Here is a 16,027-nt window from a genome sequence, read left to right on the forward strand (position 1 = left end):
ACTGAGAACAGGTAAAGCCCACAGTGAGTTGATCCGTTGCCTCCCTAAAATCCAGAACAGAAAGAACAATGAAATAGAAACAACAAAGCAAGATCTTGAATCCATACGAATCCAAATGAAGCTTATCGAAATGGATCGCCCGATTCGATTCATCTGATGGGGAGATATGGATTACCCTCCAGCGAACAGGTTGAGGAGGAACAAATCAGTCGGAGATCGGCTGGGAACGCGAGTCAAGACCCTCATTGTGCCCTAGCATCAAATCCTGTCGGACGTGTTGGGTTTTTCGAGCCGCGAAAACCGCTTTTTTACGTCGCGGAAACCCCGAAACTCCCTAGCCAACGGATCCGTGCGAAGAGTATAGAATAAAAAATTTTACATGTACGAGTTTCTTACCTAGATCTGCTCTTAGATCTATATGTTTAGAAAATTACCCTTGATGCGTGTCCTTTTCGAATCCCGCTCGTCCAAGGAAGTGTCGGATCTCAAGATTGTCAACGTAGACAATCCTCTAGAAGTATCCACACGAACAAGATGTGTTCTCTAACACACAAGGATGGAGAAGAGAACACCACAAGTGTGCTAGCACTTCTTGATGCTCTCGGATGGGATTGGAAGAAGAAGAAAAGAAAAGAAGAGAACACACTCCTCTAAAAAATTCCTATGTGACTTTCACTAACCTTTCTTCTTGGATTAGACTCACTCTCCTTTCTTCTACCTTTCTTGAAACCCACGACCAAGAGAAGAGAAGGAGCAAAAAGAGAGCTTGAGGAAGAAGATGATGTGAATGTGAGTGAATGAAAAATTCATTCTCATTCAAAACCAAAAAGGTAACCCCCATTCTCATTAAATGTGGCCATTAAAGAGAATAGATTTGTAACCCCCATGAGGTGGCACACTTTGATGATGTGGCACATCATCATTAGTCCTCCTAATGCCAAATCACTAATGATATGGCAAATAGTCAAGTCAAACTTGACTCTTCCTCTTCCTCTTCCTCTCAAGTCAAGTCAAACTTGACTTAATCTCTCTCATGGTTGATCTAATCCAACCATTTAATTCAAGCCAATTTAATATAATAAATCTAATTCATTTAATTAAATTGATTCAATGAGTCATAATCTAAATTAGACTCATTGAACACATGAATTAACTTGAATCCAACTCAATTAGCCTAATTAGGATTACTCTTAATCCAATTTGATTCATCACATGAATCTAATCCTCTTGGTTCATCATATGAACCTAATCTCCATCCACTTGTTCTTTGTGTGTGACCCAATAGGTTCTTGTAACGTTGGCAATGCCCCTAAACCCATTTAGGACCATAAGTAATGAGCGGTATCTAGCAATACATCATTACTACCCAAGTTACAAGAATGTTGAGATCCAACATCACCTTGTGACTACTAATTGTGACTCCTTACAATATATGACAAGTGTCCTTCTATCCTAGACATCTAGATTGATTAATGTGAGGCATAGACCGTGTCATCCTCTAATCAATCTAAATCTTGAACTCCAAGTAGACTCACTTAATCAAATGAGCTCAATATCTCATATTGACTCATTTGGGCATGGCCATGCACTTCGTGGTGTCACTCTATCAAGAATATCGATGTCTCTCCCGTCATATAGGAGGGATAGATCCCATCTACATCACTCACATCCCTCCGTAAAATTTGTTACATACCCAGTAATCGCCTTTATAGTCCACCCAGTTACGGGTGACGTTTGATGAAACCAAAGTACATAACTCCTTATGTAGGGAACCATGGTGACTTCAGGTCTAAGGACTAGTAGTCATACTAATAGCCACATGAGAAAGTTTATGACACTCATATAACGATCCATGATACTTTCTCATGGCGGGTCATTCAGTATACATTCTCCAATGCATACCCATGTGTCAACTTGATATCTCCATATCCATGACTTGTGAGATCGAGTCATCGAGTTGACCTACATGCTAGTCTTATTGTATTAACATTGTCCCTGAATGTTAATACTCGACTTGGAATGATTAAGAGTAGTGTTCCCTATATCATCTCACTATCCATTCAACTAATCGATTGATATAGGTAAGAACCTTCTACTCAAGGACGTTATTATACTTAGTTTATTTGGCACCAATACAAGTAAGTATAATAACCAAAAACCTAATGCCTTTATTTATATAGAATATGATACAACAAGTCCATAATACAATCATCAAATGATTGGCTCTAGGGCTCTAGCTAACAGGATGCGCATCAGAATCGAACGAATTTTGTGACCGACGACCAGGTACGGGGAAGAGACGACGACGGCTGGCCGAAAGGGGAGGAGCAATGCCGCTGGTGCTCACAGTGATCCGGCTACGCCGTGTGGCGTGGCAAGGTCGGGAGGGCTCAGCGTCGACAAATCTAGGTCACAGCGACGAGGGAGAAAGGATCGACGGATTCGAGGAGGAGAAGCTCGAGTGGCGGAGATGAGGGACGGTGGAGGAGAAGCCCTCCATCGGCGGTGAACTCGCGACGGCCGACGATCGGGCGAGGAGGAATCGCCGGAGAGGGAAGGGGGTTTCGGGCACGTGTGAGGAGGAGGAGATCGGGAGAGTGAATTTGGGATATTAGGGATTACTAAACTTAGGTTAGCTTAATTAACCACTAAGTTTATTCCCTAATCAACTCCTATTTAAGGGGTATCCCAAACAGGCTTTCACTGTACCCCGAATCCATCCCCTCAAAACGGGTCATACGGACTCCGTTTAAATCTCGAAAAAATTCTATAAGATTTTTCGTCTAATAACATTTATTATTTAATTTTTGCGGTATCTTACATCCGCAGTCTTCGTCCCTCGGTCACACCCCGTGCCGACCTTCTTGCTAGCTGCATCTCTTGCTCCCCGAGCAATCTTCCACTCTGGCTTTCGTCCCTCGGAACCACCGCACGCTTCCTTCTCGTCCACCGGGGTACTCTTCAGCATCACCTCGTCCCTCAGATGCACCGCGTTCCGTCCTTCTCGCTAGCTGCGTCTTCCGCTCGAGTACCTGTGCTCCTAAGCTCCTGTACACTTAGACACAAGGTTAGAAACACACAGGACCTAACTTAACTTTGTTGATCACACCAAAATAACCTTGGGTTCCAACAATCTCCTCCTTTTTGATGTGATCAACCCAAGTTAAGCTAGGGTCAAAAATAGATATGAAAATTAAACAATTTTCAATTTTCAATTTTTCAAATTTTCAATTACATGCAACAAGATAGAAAAATTAAATTTAAAAAAAAAAAAAATCTAATTTTCAATTTTTCTACCTCCCCCTAGACTTATACTTTTTCTTCTCCCCATTTGATCACATAAAAAATTGGGGTTGCAAGAAAAGTCTAAAAGTTAACACTTAGAAGCTTTATAAAGATCTATTTCACTGATTTTCTAGATAATATTTCTAAGTCATTAAGAACTTTTAGAAAATTTTGAGAACTTTGAAAATTTTGTAATAATTTTCACAAAAGCAATCTCAAAATATCAGAGAAAATTTCTAAGTTAAAAATAACTTTTGGAAAATTTCTAAGTTTTTGTCATGAAAATTAAGAATTTTCTCAAGAGAAAACTTTATGCAAAAATTTTTTTGGAACATGTAGAAATAAAAAATTCTATGTATTTATTTTTAATTTTATTTCATCATTTTTTTATGCTTTTATCAGAAGGTTTTAAATTTCCATTTTAACTTATTATAGCTTCTTAAATCACACTTTTTCAGATTTAAAACAACCCTGATTAAACATGCAAAGATTTGTATCATGTTAATCTCTATTTCACAATAATATTTTGATAATCTAAATTCTAATTTGATAAAGTTTTTCGACAACATATCCAATTAGCAAAATTTGTTCGACAAAATATTTTATAATTTGTAAAAATATTTTGACAACATAAATTTTAATTTGAACAAATCTGTTGATAATCTAAAAAACTCTTTCGATAATATCTCTAATTTACAAAATTCATTCGAAAAAATATTTCGTATTTTGCTAAATTTATTCGTCAGAAGATTTTCTAATTCAAAAAATTCTTTCGACGATTTAATTTTTAATTCGTAAAATTCTTTCGGCGATATTTTGATTGATTAAACTAATTGTTCAGAAGTTGGAGTCCATACCTGACTTACCTTTTCGACCGTTGGTTCTCCCCTTGTCGAGTTGTTTTCTTCCGACGTTACTCCCCCTTTATTGATGCTCTCGATGTCTATTGAGGAGATGACTTCAACTTGTTCTTCGTAGAGCTTTAAGAACTTTTCCCAAAGTTTTTTCGCGCTTTTGTACTCTCCGACTCTGTCGAAATCTTTAGTTGGTATTGCGCTTAGAATGTGAAACTCTGCCCGAGCATTTGCCATGGACTCGTCACGTTGCTTCTCGTTCCAGAAGCGTATGTCGATTTTTTCTCCGTTTGTGTTCTTCGGTGCTTCATAACCTATTTTCATTATTAGAAAAATACCAATATCTGAGTTTAGGTATACCTCCATTCTTTGCCTCCAAGAATCAAACTCCCCCTCGAACCTTGGTGGGTAGACGCTAGCTTCGGCCATCGTTGCTTCGTTTGGCGGTTAGTCCTCCTGAAGTGTCTCGGCTCTGATACCACTTGTAGGACCGTTGCGGCCGGCTAGAAGGGGGTTGTTGGATAGTCCTGTAAAATAAAAAACAAAACAACCCTTCCTCGAACTCTTTAAGCTAACACTTGTATATATAAAGTAAGCCGATAAATTAAAAGTATAAAGAAAAAGCGAGGCACAAGGATTTACTTGGTTACAACCGATGTGGTTGTTAATCCAAGGAAGATTAAGGTCACTAAAAACTCCTTCAGGCGGAGAAGCCTCGTGTAACACCCATAGAGTACTTAGTAAGATTTTAGATATTTTTTTATCATGGATAAAAATAGGCCGTATGGGTAAATTTGTAAAAATAAATAGAACCAAAAAGAGATGACCAAGGTTTGAACCTTGGATCTCTTACTAGATGCATGTATGGGTTAACCAATAGACCAAGAGAAGTTATTGTTAGAGAGAGAAGTTACAATATAGTTAAGAGTAAGAAAAGAACTTCTCTCATTTAGAAGGAGAAGTTAGAGTAGCCTTCTTCCTCTCAAAAGAAAAGAGGATTCTTGCTTCCTCTTTTCATTAAGGAGAAGTAAAAGAAAGGAGAAGGAAAAGTGCATTTTCCCTCCCTCCTCTCATGATGAATAAAAGGGGAAATTAAAGAAGAAAATTCATTTTCTCCTCTTCCTCCTTCCCTTCACCGTGACCAAGCCTCCTCCTCACCTCTCTTTGCCGAAATCCAAAAACAAAGGAGGACTCCTCTCTAGGAAGGCTCCACAAGCAAGATTCTCTCTTAAGTAAATCAAACAAGGAAGTAAGTATTCCCTCACCTGTGGTACAAGTCGCTTACGATATTATCGAAAAAAATTAGAACACTTAAAAAAAAAGATAAAAAGGAGAAGAACCCATATTCATAGATCTTATTATGTTATGATATGAAATTAGTTAAAAATTTATGTTGGATATTGTTTAAGCTTGATCTCCTTCTTGATATGTTTCGGCCATGAATATTCTAGGGCTTTAATAAGCTTAAAACCTAATTTAACATGCTCCTAGACTTCTTTATGATATGTTATGAAATTAGCTAGGTATTCATGTTCATATGTTGCTTAGAAATTTATTTCTTGTCTTATGAAGTTTCGGCCATGATGGAGTTTTAGGGTTTCATAAAGCTCAAAACCTAATTTAACATGCTCCTAGACTTCTTTATGATATGTTATGAAATTAGCTAGGTATTCATGTTCATATGTTGCTTAGAAATTTATTTCTTGTCTTATGAAGTTTCGACCATGATGGAGTTTTAGGGTTTCATAAAGCTCAAAACCTAATTTAACATGCTCCTAGACTTCTTTATGATATGTTATGAAATTAGCTAGCTATTCATGTTCATATGTTGCTTAGAAATTTATTTCTTGTCTTATGAAGTTTCGGCCATGATGGAGTTTTAGGGTTTCATAAAGCTCAAAACCTAATTTAGCATGCTCAAAGACTTCTTTATGATATGTTATGAAATTAGCTAGGTATTCATGTTTATATGTTGCTTAGAAGTTTATTTCTTGTTTGATGAAGTTTCAGCCATGATGAGGTTTTAGGGTTCATGAAGCTCAAAACCTAATTTAGTATGCTCATAGACTTCTTTATGATATGTTATGAAATTAGCTAGGTATTCATGTTTATATGTTGCTTAGAAGTTTATTTCTTGTTTGATGAAGTTTCGGCCATGATGAGGTTTTAGGGTTCATGAAGCTCAAAACCTAATTTAGTATGCTCATAGACTTCTTTATGATATGTTATGAAATTAGCTAGGTATTCATGTTTATATGTTGCTTAGAAGTTTATTTCTTGTTTGATGAAGTTTCGGCCATGATGAGGTTTTTAGGGTTCATGAAGCTCAAAACCTAATTTAGTATGCTCATAGACTTCTTTATGATATGTTATGAAATTGGCTAGGTATTCATGTTGTATGTTGCTTAGAGGTTATTTCTTTCTTTATGAACTTTCGGCCATGACTATAATCTAGGGTTCAAGAAAGTTTAAACATAAACTTAGCAAGCTCATGGACTTCCCTTATGATATGATATGAAGGTAGCTTGGTATTTTTATGCTTATGTAGAACTTAGTTTCATGCTCTTAAAGGTTCGGCCACAACTAAGTTAAAAGGCCTAGGAAGCTTAGAACCTACTACCTATGCTCATGATATTCTTTATAGTTTATGATATGAATTTGATTTAAGGTTTACATGCTTATATGTTGTTGTAACCTAAAACTAAGCATGGTGACTTTCGGCCACCATATGAAACTAGGGTTAGAGACCCAATTATGACTTTGCTAGGTGTCTCACATACTAGGATATGGATTAGGAGATGCTAGTAAGTGTTTTCCATGTATGATTATAGTTGCCTATGATGATTTATATACTTAATTAAGGATGCTCATGAATTATGCATGATGATGACTCTTATGATATATTTTATGCTTAAGTATGCATGCTTTATGACAAGACAAGTAACATGTCTATTTATGTATGTTTATGAATTATGCATGAAATGATTCTTATGATGACTATGTACCCAAGCATGTATGATTTCAAATATGTAGCATGCTCATTTACGTAAGCTTATGAACCAAGCATGATAATGGTTTTATATGATGGCTATGTGCCCAAGAATGTATGCCTTATGATATGATAAGAAAATGGCAAAGAGTTGCTTCCCTTAAGTTGGGATTAAGAGCACTTTTCATGTTAAGACAAGAGCATGACATCTATGATGATATGATATGATAGTTATGATGATATGATATGCATGACATGTATTTTACTTTGTATGGCTTGTACCAAGGGTGGGCTCCTTAGTACGCCCCTAGGCCGACGGACTATGAACGAGTCTAGTAAAAAGGGATGGGCTCCTTAGTACGCCCCTAGGCCGACGGACTATGAACGGGTCTAGATCCCTAGTAGGTTCGGGGCTAGCTACCCTGTCCTAGGGATTGCGCGCATTTATATATGTATGTGGTACAAAGCCGGGCCCTCATGATGATGATATTATGTTTAAGTATTAAAAGATATGTTTAAAGACATCTTGCACTTGACATGACATATGTTTTAAAAAGAACATTTTGCATAATGTACCCATTCATAATATGATATGTTTTTTTTATGAATTATATGACATGATGTTATGCCATACTCTTATGACTTATAGGACATGAGGTTATGAGATGTTTTGTTTATGATTCATATGACATGATGATATGTTATGCTTCTTATAATTCACATCACATGATCCTTTTTAATTATGATATGTTAGAATCATGGTTCATAGTGATATGATATGATAAGGAACTATGTTCACATTACATAAGGTTAGATGATTATATCTTCAGTGATTATATGCTTATATGATTATGCTTTGAGATACTGTTTTTGTGAGTAGGAAAGGATCTTACTGAGCCTGTGTGCTCATAGCTTACTTCCTTGTACCACAGATAAAGGCAAGGGATGAATGACCTAAGGGAGCTACAGGAGAGGCAAGGAGGTGTGTGTGGTAGTGGCTCGGCTAAGACAAATAAAGACCTGCTATGTTATTTTTGTTATGTTTGACATGAACCAATTGTATTTATGTTACATTCCAGTATAACTTCATGACATTTCCGCTGCTTTATGTTACTAGAAAGAAATTTTAAATATGCATGTATCCTGGAATAGTTAAGTAAGTAAGTAGCCTCGTCCCTTTTAGTAGCAGGGAGGGCGGGCGTTACACCTCGTACAACGTTGAAGCGCAAAAAATAGAAGCTCAACTCTAGACTAAAGCTTACAAGCGTTGGAATTACAATTCAGAGTTCGTTGAAAAGCTTCTGGACCAAGGCTATATTTATAGCCTTGGTCGGGGGCGCCCCGAAGGGGTTCCGGGCGCCCTGGGAGGGATAAACTTTATCCCCCAATGATCAGATCGAGTCAAATCTCAATCCTGGTCAAAAGTCTGGTCTGGGTGCCCGGAAGGGTTCCGGGCACCCCGGAGGGCTCCGGGCGCCCCGGACTGCTCCGGACGCCCCGGACTGCTCCGGATGCCCCGGACTGCTCCGGGCGCCCCGGAGCCCAAAGTCAACAGATGTTAACTTTTTCATCCGGGACCTCTTCTTTTGTTCAGTCCTGCCTCGGTCCAGTTCTTCTCCTCCGGATCCGCTCGCTTAGGTGATCTCTGCCATCCGGAAAAGGGCTCACCCGAACCCAAGTTCCGGTCTTCTCGAGCAGCCTTCCGCTCCGGCTTCTCATCCCTCGGAATCGCTGCGTGTTTCCTTCTCTTCCACCAGCGTACTCATCCGCAGTCTTCGTCCCTCGGACATACCCCATGCCGACCTTCTCGCTAGCTGCGTCTCTTGCTCCCCGAGCAATCTTCCGCTCCGGCTTTCGTCCCTCAGAACCACTGCACGCTTCCTTCTCGTCCACCGGGGTACTCTTCCGCAGCACCTCGTCCCTCAGACGCACCGCTTGCCATCTTTCTCGCTAGTTGTGTCTTCCGTTCGAGTACCTGTGCTCCTAAGCTCCTGTACACTTAGACACAAGGTTAGAAACACACAGGACCTAACTTAACTTTGTTGATCACACCAAAACAACCTTGGGGTTCCAACAGATTACTATGTTCACTAATATGTATGATAAAGTTCTCAAAATGCATTGGTTTGTTGAAGTGAAACCATCATTAAGTGGAGAACTTGAGTTATAAAGTGTAGTGTTGGTGAACTCTATGATATGCCAGGATTTCTGTTTCGTTACAGTACTAGCAAGGTTTAAGTTTGTGTTTAGCATTTCTAAAACTGTTTGAAAATACATATCATGTGCATATTTACAATGCATATGTTTTAGCGTGAACTATACTCGAGTGCATGTTTGTTGTTTTCTTCTCAAGCAATTTTACCATAAAAAGGCATGTTCTCTTTAATGCGTAGTTTTGTGAGTCGATGGTACTTACTTAGCCTTTGCTTATAATTTTCATTTCCTTATACTGCAGATAAAGGTAAGGGAAAGCTGGAGTAAGAAGGGGCAGCAGGAGCAATGTTTGATGGTATGGGTGACGGAACAATGGGAAGTGATCCTGGAATTTGCTAGTATCTGGCCATGTTAGATTTTGGTGCGGATGGACATATGTTCTTATCTCCGCTTAGTATAAAAGTACTATTCAGAATGGTGTACAATGAATTTGTAGTTTGGTAGTAGTTGAAGTGTCAAATATTCTCCCTAAGGTTGTAGGATAAAATGATAAGTCAAGAAGGAGTACAAAGGGGGAGAACCACTCCTTTTTGGGTACAGGGCGTGACCCCCACAAGGCCATGACACGGCCGTGTGGAGTCACACGACCCCAACCCTCTCCCTCTCGGCCAGGGTTGCACGGCCGTGTGCCACACACGGCCATACAAGGTTTAGTCTCTGGAAAAGTTGCACGGTCGTGTGCCACACACGACCATGCAACGCTTGGCCTCTGGAAAGGTTGCACGGCCATGTTCCACACACGGCCATGCACCTCTCCTCCTCGGGAAAAATGACACGGTTGTGTGGATTCATATGGTCGTGCACCCATTTGAGTCAGCCGAGGTGACACGGCCGTGTGAGCCACACGACCATGCCCCTCTTCGTTACAGCCAAGGTGACACGGCCGTGTGGAAGCCACACGGTCGTGCCTTCCACACGGTCGTGCCCTGCTTCAGCAGGGAGGACCTTACAAGGTCGTGTGGCACACACGGCCAAGCCTAAACTAGGGCACAGTAAGGCTACATTGCCGATCATCACCACACGACCCAAATCCTCAAGCAGTTCTAAACTTCATCTTTGTAAGATAACGCAAAATTAAATAATAAATGTTATTGGACGAAAAATCTTATTGGATTTTTCAGAAATTTTTAGAAATTTTCTGGGAATTTTTCGGAGCTCGTACGATGGGTTTTACGGGGATAAATTTACGGGTTCGGATAATGCCTGTTTGGGATACCCCGTTTAAGTGGGAAAATGTTTTAAATTATAAATTCCCGTTCTTTTTATTTTCCCCAAACTCATCGCTGTCGCCCGACCATTTTTTCCTCTCTTCCCCGATTCCTCCCGTTCTCTCTCGCGGACGAATCAAATCCGACGGATCTTCGGCGATCGTCGACATCGCCGGAGGAGCTTGTCGCTGGAGCTTGCCAGAGGTCGAACAAGGAGGTCAGATCTTCCTGATCTCCTCTTCTCAAGCCTTCCCCGAGCCTTCCTCCCGTATTTGCCGACTCTTCCGCCCAGAAGCCGACTGCGCACCTCCTCTACCACGATCATGGCCTCACCGAGTCGCCTGAAGAAGGGTCGCTGGAGCTCGAAGGGTATCGACCATCTTCGGCTGAGCAGGTGCCTCGGTGGCTGTTTCTTGTGGGCGAGTGACGGTGATCCAGCGGCTAGGGCACGACGGGGCTAAGGTTGATCAAGCCCTTTCTCTTCTCCTCTTCAATCTTCTCGCTGGAGGGCGAGCCGGATTGTCGCTAGCTGAGGTGGATCGTCCGACACCAGCTGTAGGTGATCGATTGAGGTAAGGAAGTGTCGGGAAGTGCTGTGAATTCAAGGTTTTTGGTATAATTGGGTTCATTTGTGGTTCTCTCTTTGATCTGGATTGGGAGGAGAGGATCAACATACTGTGGACTTGCCCTATTGCCGATCACTCCAAATTCCACTTCTTGAAGCTGTAAAGGTCTTGGGTGAGGAGGTAAGGGTCTGTTGAGGTAAGTTTTGGACTGTTGATTAGGGTTTCATCAAACCCTTTGCTGTATAATTGGTATTCTAGATTGATTCTTGGAAGAATTGGTGTGTAGGTGTATTTGTAGCTGTTGGACAGTGGGTGTAGGGCTATGGGGTACTGGATTTGGCTGCTCTATCTCAAGGTGAGTGTATTCCAGTGATGCATTTCTGATTTTCCCATTAGTAAGTTACTAAATTAAGTTTATAATGGGATTGTTTGATCGGGAATGGTTAATAGTGATAGCAAGAATAATTATGTTGGGTACTTGGGGGTTTTAAGAGTGTAAACATAATCTGAAATTTATTCGGGATATTTAGGTTTGCTTTGTTCTAGGTGATCATGGAAGCATTTGGGGTAGTTAAGGATTGGATGAATTATTGTGGATTAAGGATTAAGGTTTTGCCTCTAGTGGTAAGTATTGTTTTGGTTGATATAGATTATCATGTGATCATTTTTAGGATCATTGGATTGGTTGTTGATTGGATTATCAGATGACGTAGGTTGATGATTTGGTTGTTTGGTTGATGTGAATTTATGATGGAGATTTGAGCTTATGATAGGTTTTGTGGTTGATATCATTATGTGGTGGGTAGGTAATTAAGAGAATAGATATATTATTGGATTAAATCTGTTGTTTTAGAGGAGTTTTGGAGATGTATCATATATAACCTAATCTAATTAGGTTGTATTATGGTTAAGGTTAGTTGGGGGATCAATCCATAATCATGTTTGATTAGGGTTATTATAATTAGGTGGGGGAAAGTAGTTTGGTTAATTACTTTCTATGTAATTAGCTAAATATACTATGTGATCGCAGGACTTGGATTCGGGACGAGCATCTCGACGTGGGATTTCCGGACACGATCTACGTATTATGGCGGGTATTTCTTTCTTGGCTCTATGTAGATTTTTATTGAGCTTAGTGCATGGTTTTATGTGATGGTTTAGGATGCTTTACCTTATATCGTGTTCGTTTGTTGTTTTCCTACTTGATACCGATGCTTGAACCTTGTGATGATCTATTTAATTCTTATACAGTCTGCACTTTGGTTATCTATACTCTGTGGTATTTTTACATGTAGAGTATGTATGGTAGGGGATACTTCGTTGGTGGTATTCATATGAGGTTTGTCCATTGGTATGTCGTGTATACTTTTGTCTGGTGAAATGATTGGAGGAGTTGTGTTGATTGTATATTTGTGGTATATACACGTGTCTGATGTGTTTACTGGAGGATATATGTTGATTGTACCTATGTTCTATGTGCATGTATCTAGGGGGATTGTTGGAAATTCTTGGTTGATTATACATGTGTAGTTGTATATATGTGTTTGGTGGGATATGTGGAGGTATCATGACGATTATACCCGTGTTGTGGTGCACTCATGTGGAGTTTGAGTTTGCATGGATGATGACGGTGTTCGTATCATGATTATATATATATATATATATATATATCATGTTCATCATTCATTGCATACTGCCGACTATCGTCTCTCTTGTGGTTGAGAGGGTTGTCAGTCTTTTATAGTTGTCCATTCGGCCACTATTGGAGAGTGGTAGGTTGGAGCTAGTCCTATCGCGCTTACTCAGCTGCTCAGTGTTTTGTCAGCCTCGACCACTCTGGAGTAGTGAGTCTTGAGGGTACCGTAGTCAGAGGGCTAGAGATGTGAGTGGTCAGGGACCCTTAGCTATGTAGTTATATAACTACTTTGCTAACTATCCGCTTCGGCCGCCTATAGCGGTGCTTGTACTGGAGGGTAGTATGGTTTGTCACGGACCCAAGCCTCTCGGCCATACAGGGGTCGTGGTGTCTAGAAAGGTGGCGGGGGTGACCATGGAGCATGCATACACATTTCTGCATATGATGCGCGGTGCATCTTTGGAGGTATTTTTGCATACATGCCTAGTAGATACTAGATGCATGTGATTGTGGTTGTTGCACTTGTTTGAGATATGCTTGTTGCATATGGTTGTCATGCTGCATACATGTCATTTATTTTACATGTATATGTAGTTGTATTTATATTGCACAGGTGCCATGAGTGGGTTTGTTGCAGATACGGTGAGTTTACTGATCATTGTACCATGTGTCGTCTCCAGATTGAGTATGTGTTTATCATCTTGTCAGTTGTAGTATGTGCAGTTTGGGTATGACAGTTATGATCGTTATACTCATGTGATATAGACTGGTACTGGTAGTTTTGTTTATTGGCTATGTCATTATGATCATGTTCTTTATTCCATACTGAGACTATATACTTTTGATCTCCTTGTTTATTTATAGACTATGCACTATCTTTTCTATTACCCGCTGAGTTACCTATACTTACCACCGCATGTATATCTTTATGTTTTCAGGTAGATGGTTGGAGTGTCGCTCGGAGTATCCTGTCTGCCGGGTCCTACGTTACATCTGAAGAGAGTTTTGGGTTTCCTCTTATGTTTTACTTGTATTCGTTATTTGGTGCATTCGGTGTATTTGGTGTTGTTGTTGTATTTGTGTTGTTGTGGTTGTTGTATAAAGCCTAGCCAGCTAGCAGTGTCTTGATGTGTTTTGTATGGGCTTGTTTTATGTTTTTCCGCTGTGTTGGTTTTGATTTCAGCCGAGTGGGCTGATAGAAATATATATAACTGCGTGGTTGTTGTTATATTTGTCCAGCCGTGTCGGCTGAGATTATTAACTGCGTGGTTGTGTATATATTCAGCCGCATGTGACTGATGTATATTTTGTTTGTACTTATGCTTCAGATTGTCACCGGTACAGGGGAGATGCTGCCAGATTTTTGTCTGGCAGGGACTCCTTTGGGGGCGTGACATTTTTGGTATCAGAGTAAGTATACGATACTTGCTATGTGTTCTAGATTTTCGAGATTTATCTGATACCAATTTTTGGTATCAGAGCAGGTACGATGCCTGTTATTTGTATTTTTGGACTTCGTGTTTCGGGTTTCTTGATGTGACTTTCGGGCTTTGGGACCAGGCAGCAGCAGGACATCTCCAAGCTATAGGAGGTATGTTTGCATATTATTATCTTACATCCCTATTAGTACATGCATGGTATTTCTGATAGTTATGACATGTGTTAGTACTCTCTTGTTATTACCTGCCTATTTGTTTATAGCATGCATTTCATGTGTGGGTCAATCACTGATCACAGTTGACCCTACTGGAGATCAAGGATTTACAGTCTCAGAGGATTGGTCATATCATACTATCAGTGGTTTTGGTGTATGCTATTACTATTTGGTTGAGTGTTAGAGTCACATACCTGTCTTTGTTATTATTAGCTGGGTAGTGGGGGGTATCTATATACTCATGTTGACTCTGTTGGTAGAGTATCGGTTTACTCCTGTGTGTTCAGTCAGTTTAGGATTGATTTACTTGGTTGACTTGTGTAATTATGGTTTGACTTACTTTAGTCGGCTTTGTGCTCCTGTTAGTTCGGTCAGTAGAGGATTATTTTAGATTCTTTTTGGTTATGTCTGTAGAGGACCGATGACTGATTTACCCTGGTTGACTTGTGTAGTTGGGTATCGATTTACCTTAGTTTTAGTAGTGGATGATTGGTTTACTCTTGTTGGATTGGATAGTAGTTGACTGATTTATTTTATTGGTCCGACCAGTAGGGGGCTGACTTACTCTATTTTTAGAGATTCCTATCTTTGAGATGTTTCATACTTGGTTAGATATTTTGACTTGTACCGGTGTAGAAAGGATTGAATTAGCCGTATACCATTGTCGGCTTAGTCAGTCTATAGAGGATTGATGTATCCTATTCCATGGAGACTTTGACCATGGATTGTCTGTACTTGGATGGAGGACTTAGAAGGTACATTCAGATAGGATACCCTACGGTGTGAAAAAGTGTAAAGCTACTTGCATAACACTTATGAGATACAACCGTTACTAGGGTGTACGAGTTGGAGAGTACATTTGGATATATGATTTGTACTGACGTGAGAGAGTTGGAATTAGCTGCTTAACCCTTACGTGACCCGGTACCACGTGAAGGAAGAAGTAGAGAATGCTTTTGGAGGTCAGGACATTACTTAGTGATTTCTTTGAGGTGTTTAGAGAGAGAGTACTTCTTTACCTCTTTTAGTAGCATGATGGTTTATAAGGCGATGATCAGCTGACTCGCCTAATGTTGTTCCATGGGAGATCTTGACTCATGGAACTATTGGATATGATTAGACATCTATGATGTACTTAGGGATATATACCTCGCAATTGTGCGGAGGAAGTGGTGTTAGTTGAGTAATACCTAGGAGGTCCGGACATATATGGGATGATTATGAGAGTCGTGGAGATACTCTCTTGATGGGTAGACTCTTAGTCAGCAGGTTGTGTGACTTTTTGACTTAGGATTGACATTCTTTTACTATGGATATTTGATTATCGGAAAGGATGAGATGATGGGATTTGGTGGACCTTTTGGATACGTTTAGTTTGTTGGTAGTGAGGGTTAAAGGTTGGATGATTTCCTTTTTCGCTGTCATTGTTCATGTAGTTATCAGGTTTGATTGATGTTGAGGATGGTTTTTGATGAATGAATATTAGGAGATCAGGTGTGGTGATATGTTATTTGTTGATGATTTATTGGTGGATATTGGGTTTGATGATCTACTATTTGGTGTTTGATGTTGATAGCGATATGGGGAGTAGCACATGTGCGATATTTATAGATTTGGTGAT

This window comes from Zingiber officinale, chromosome 10A (genome assembly GCF_018446385.1).
Source record: "Zingiber officinale cultivar Zhangliang chromosome 10A, Zo_v1.1, whole genome shotgun sequence".
Taxonomy (NCBI): Eukaryota; Viridiplantae; Streptophyta; class Magnoliopsida; order Zingiberales; family Zingiberaceae; genus Zingiber; species Zingiber officinale.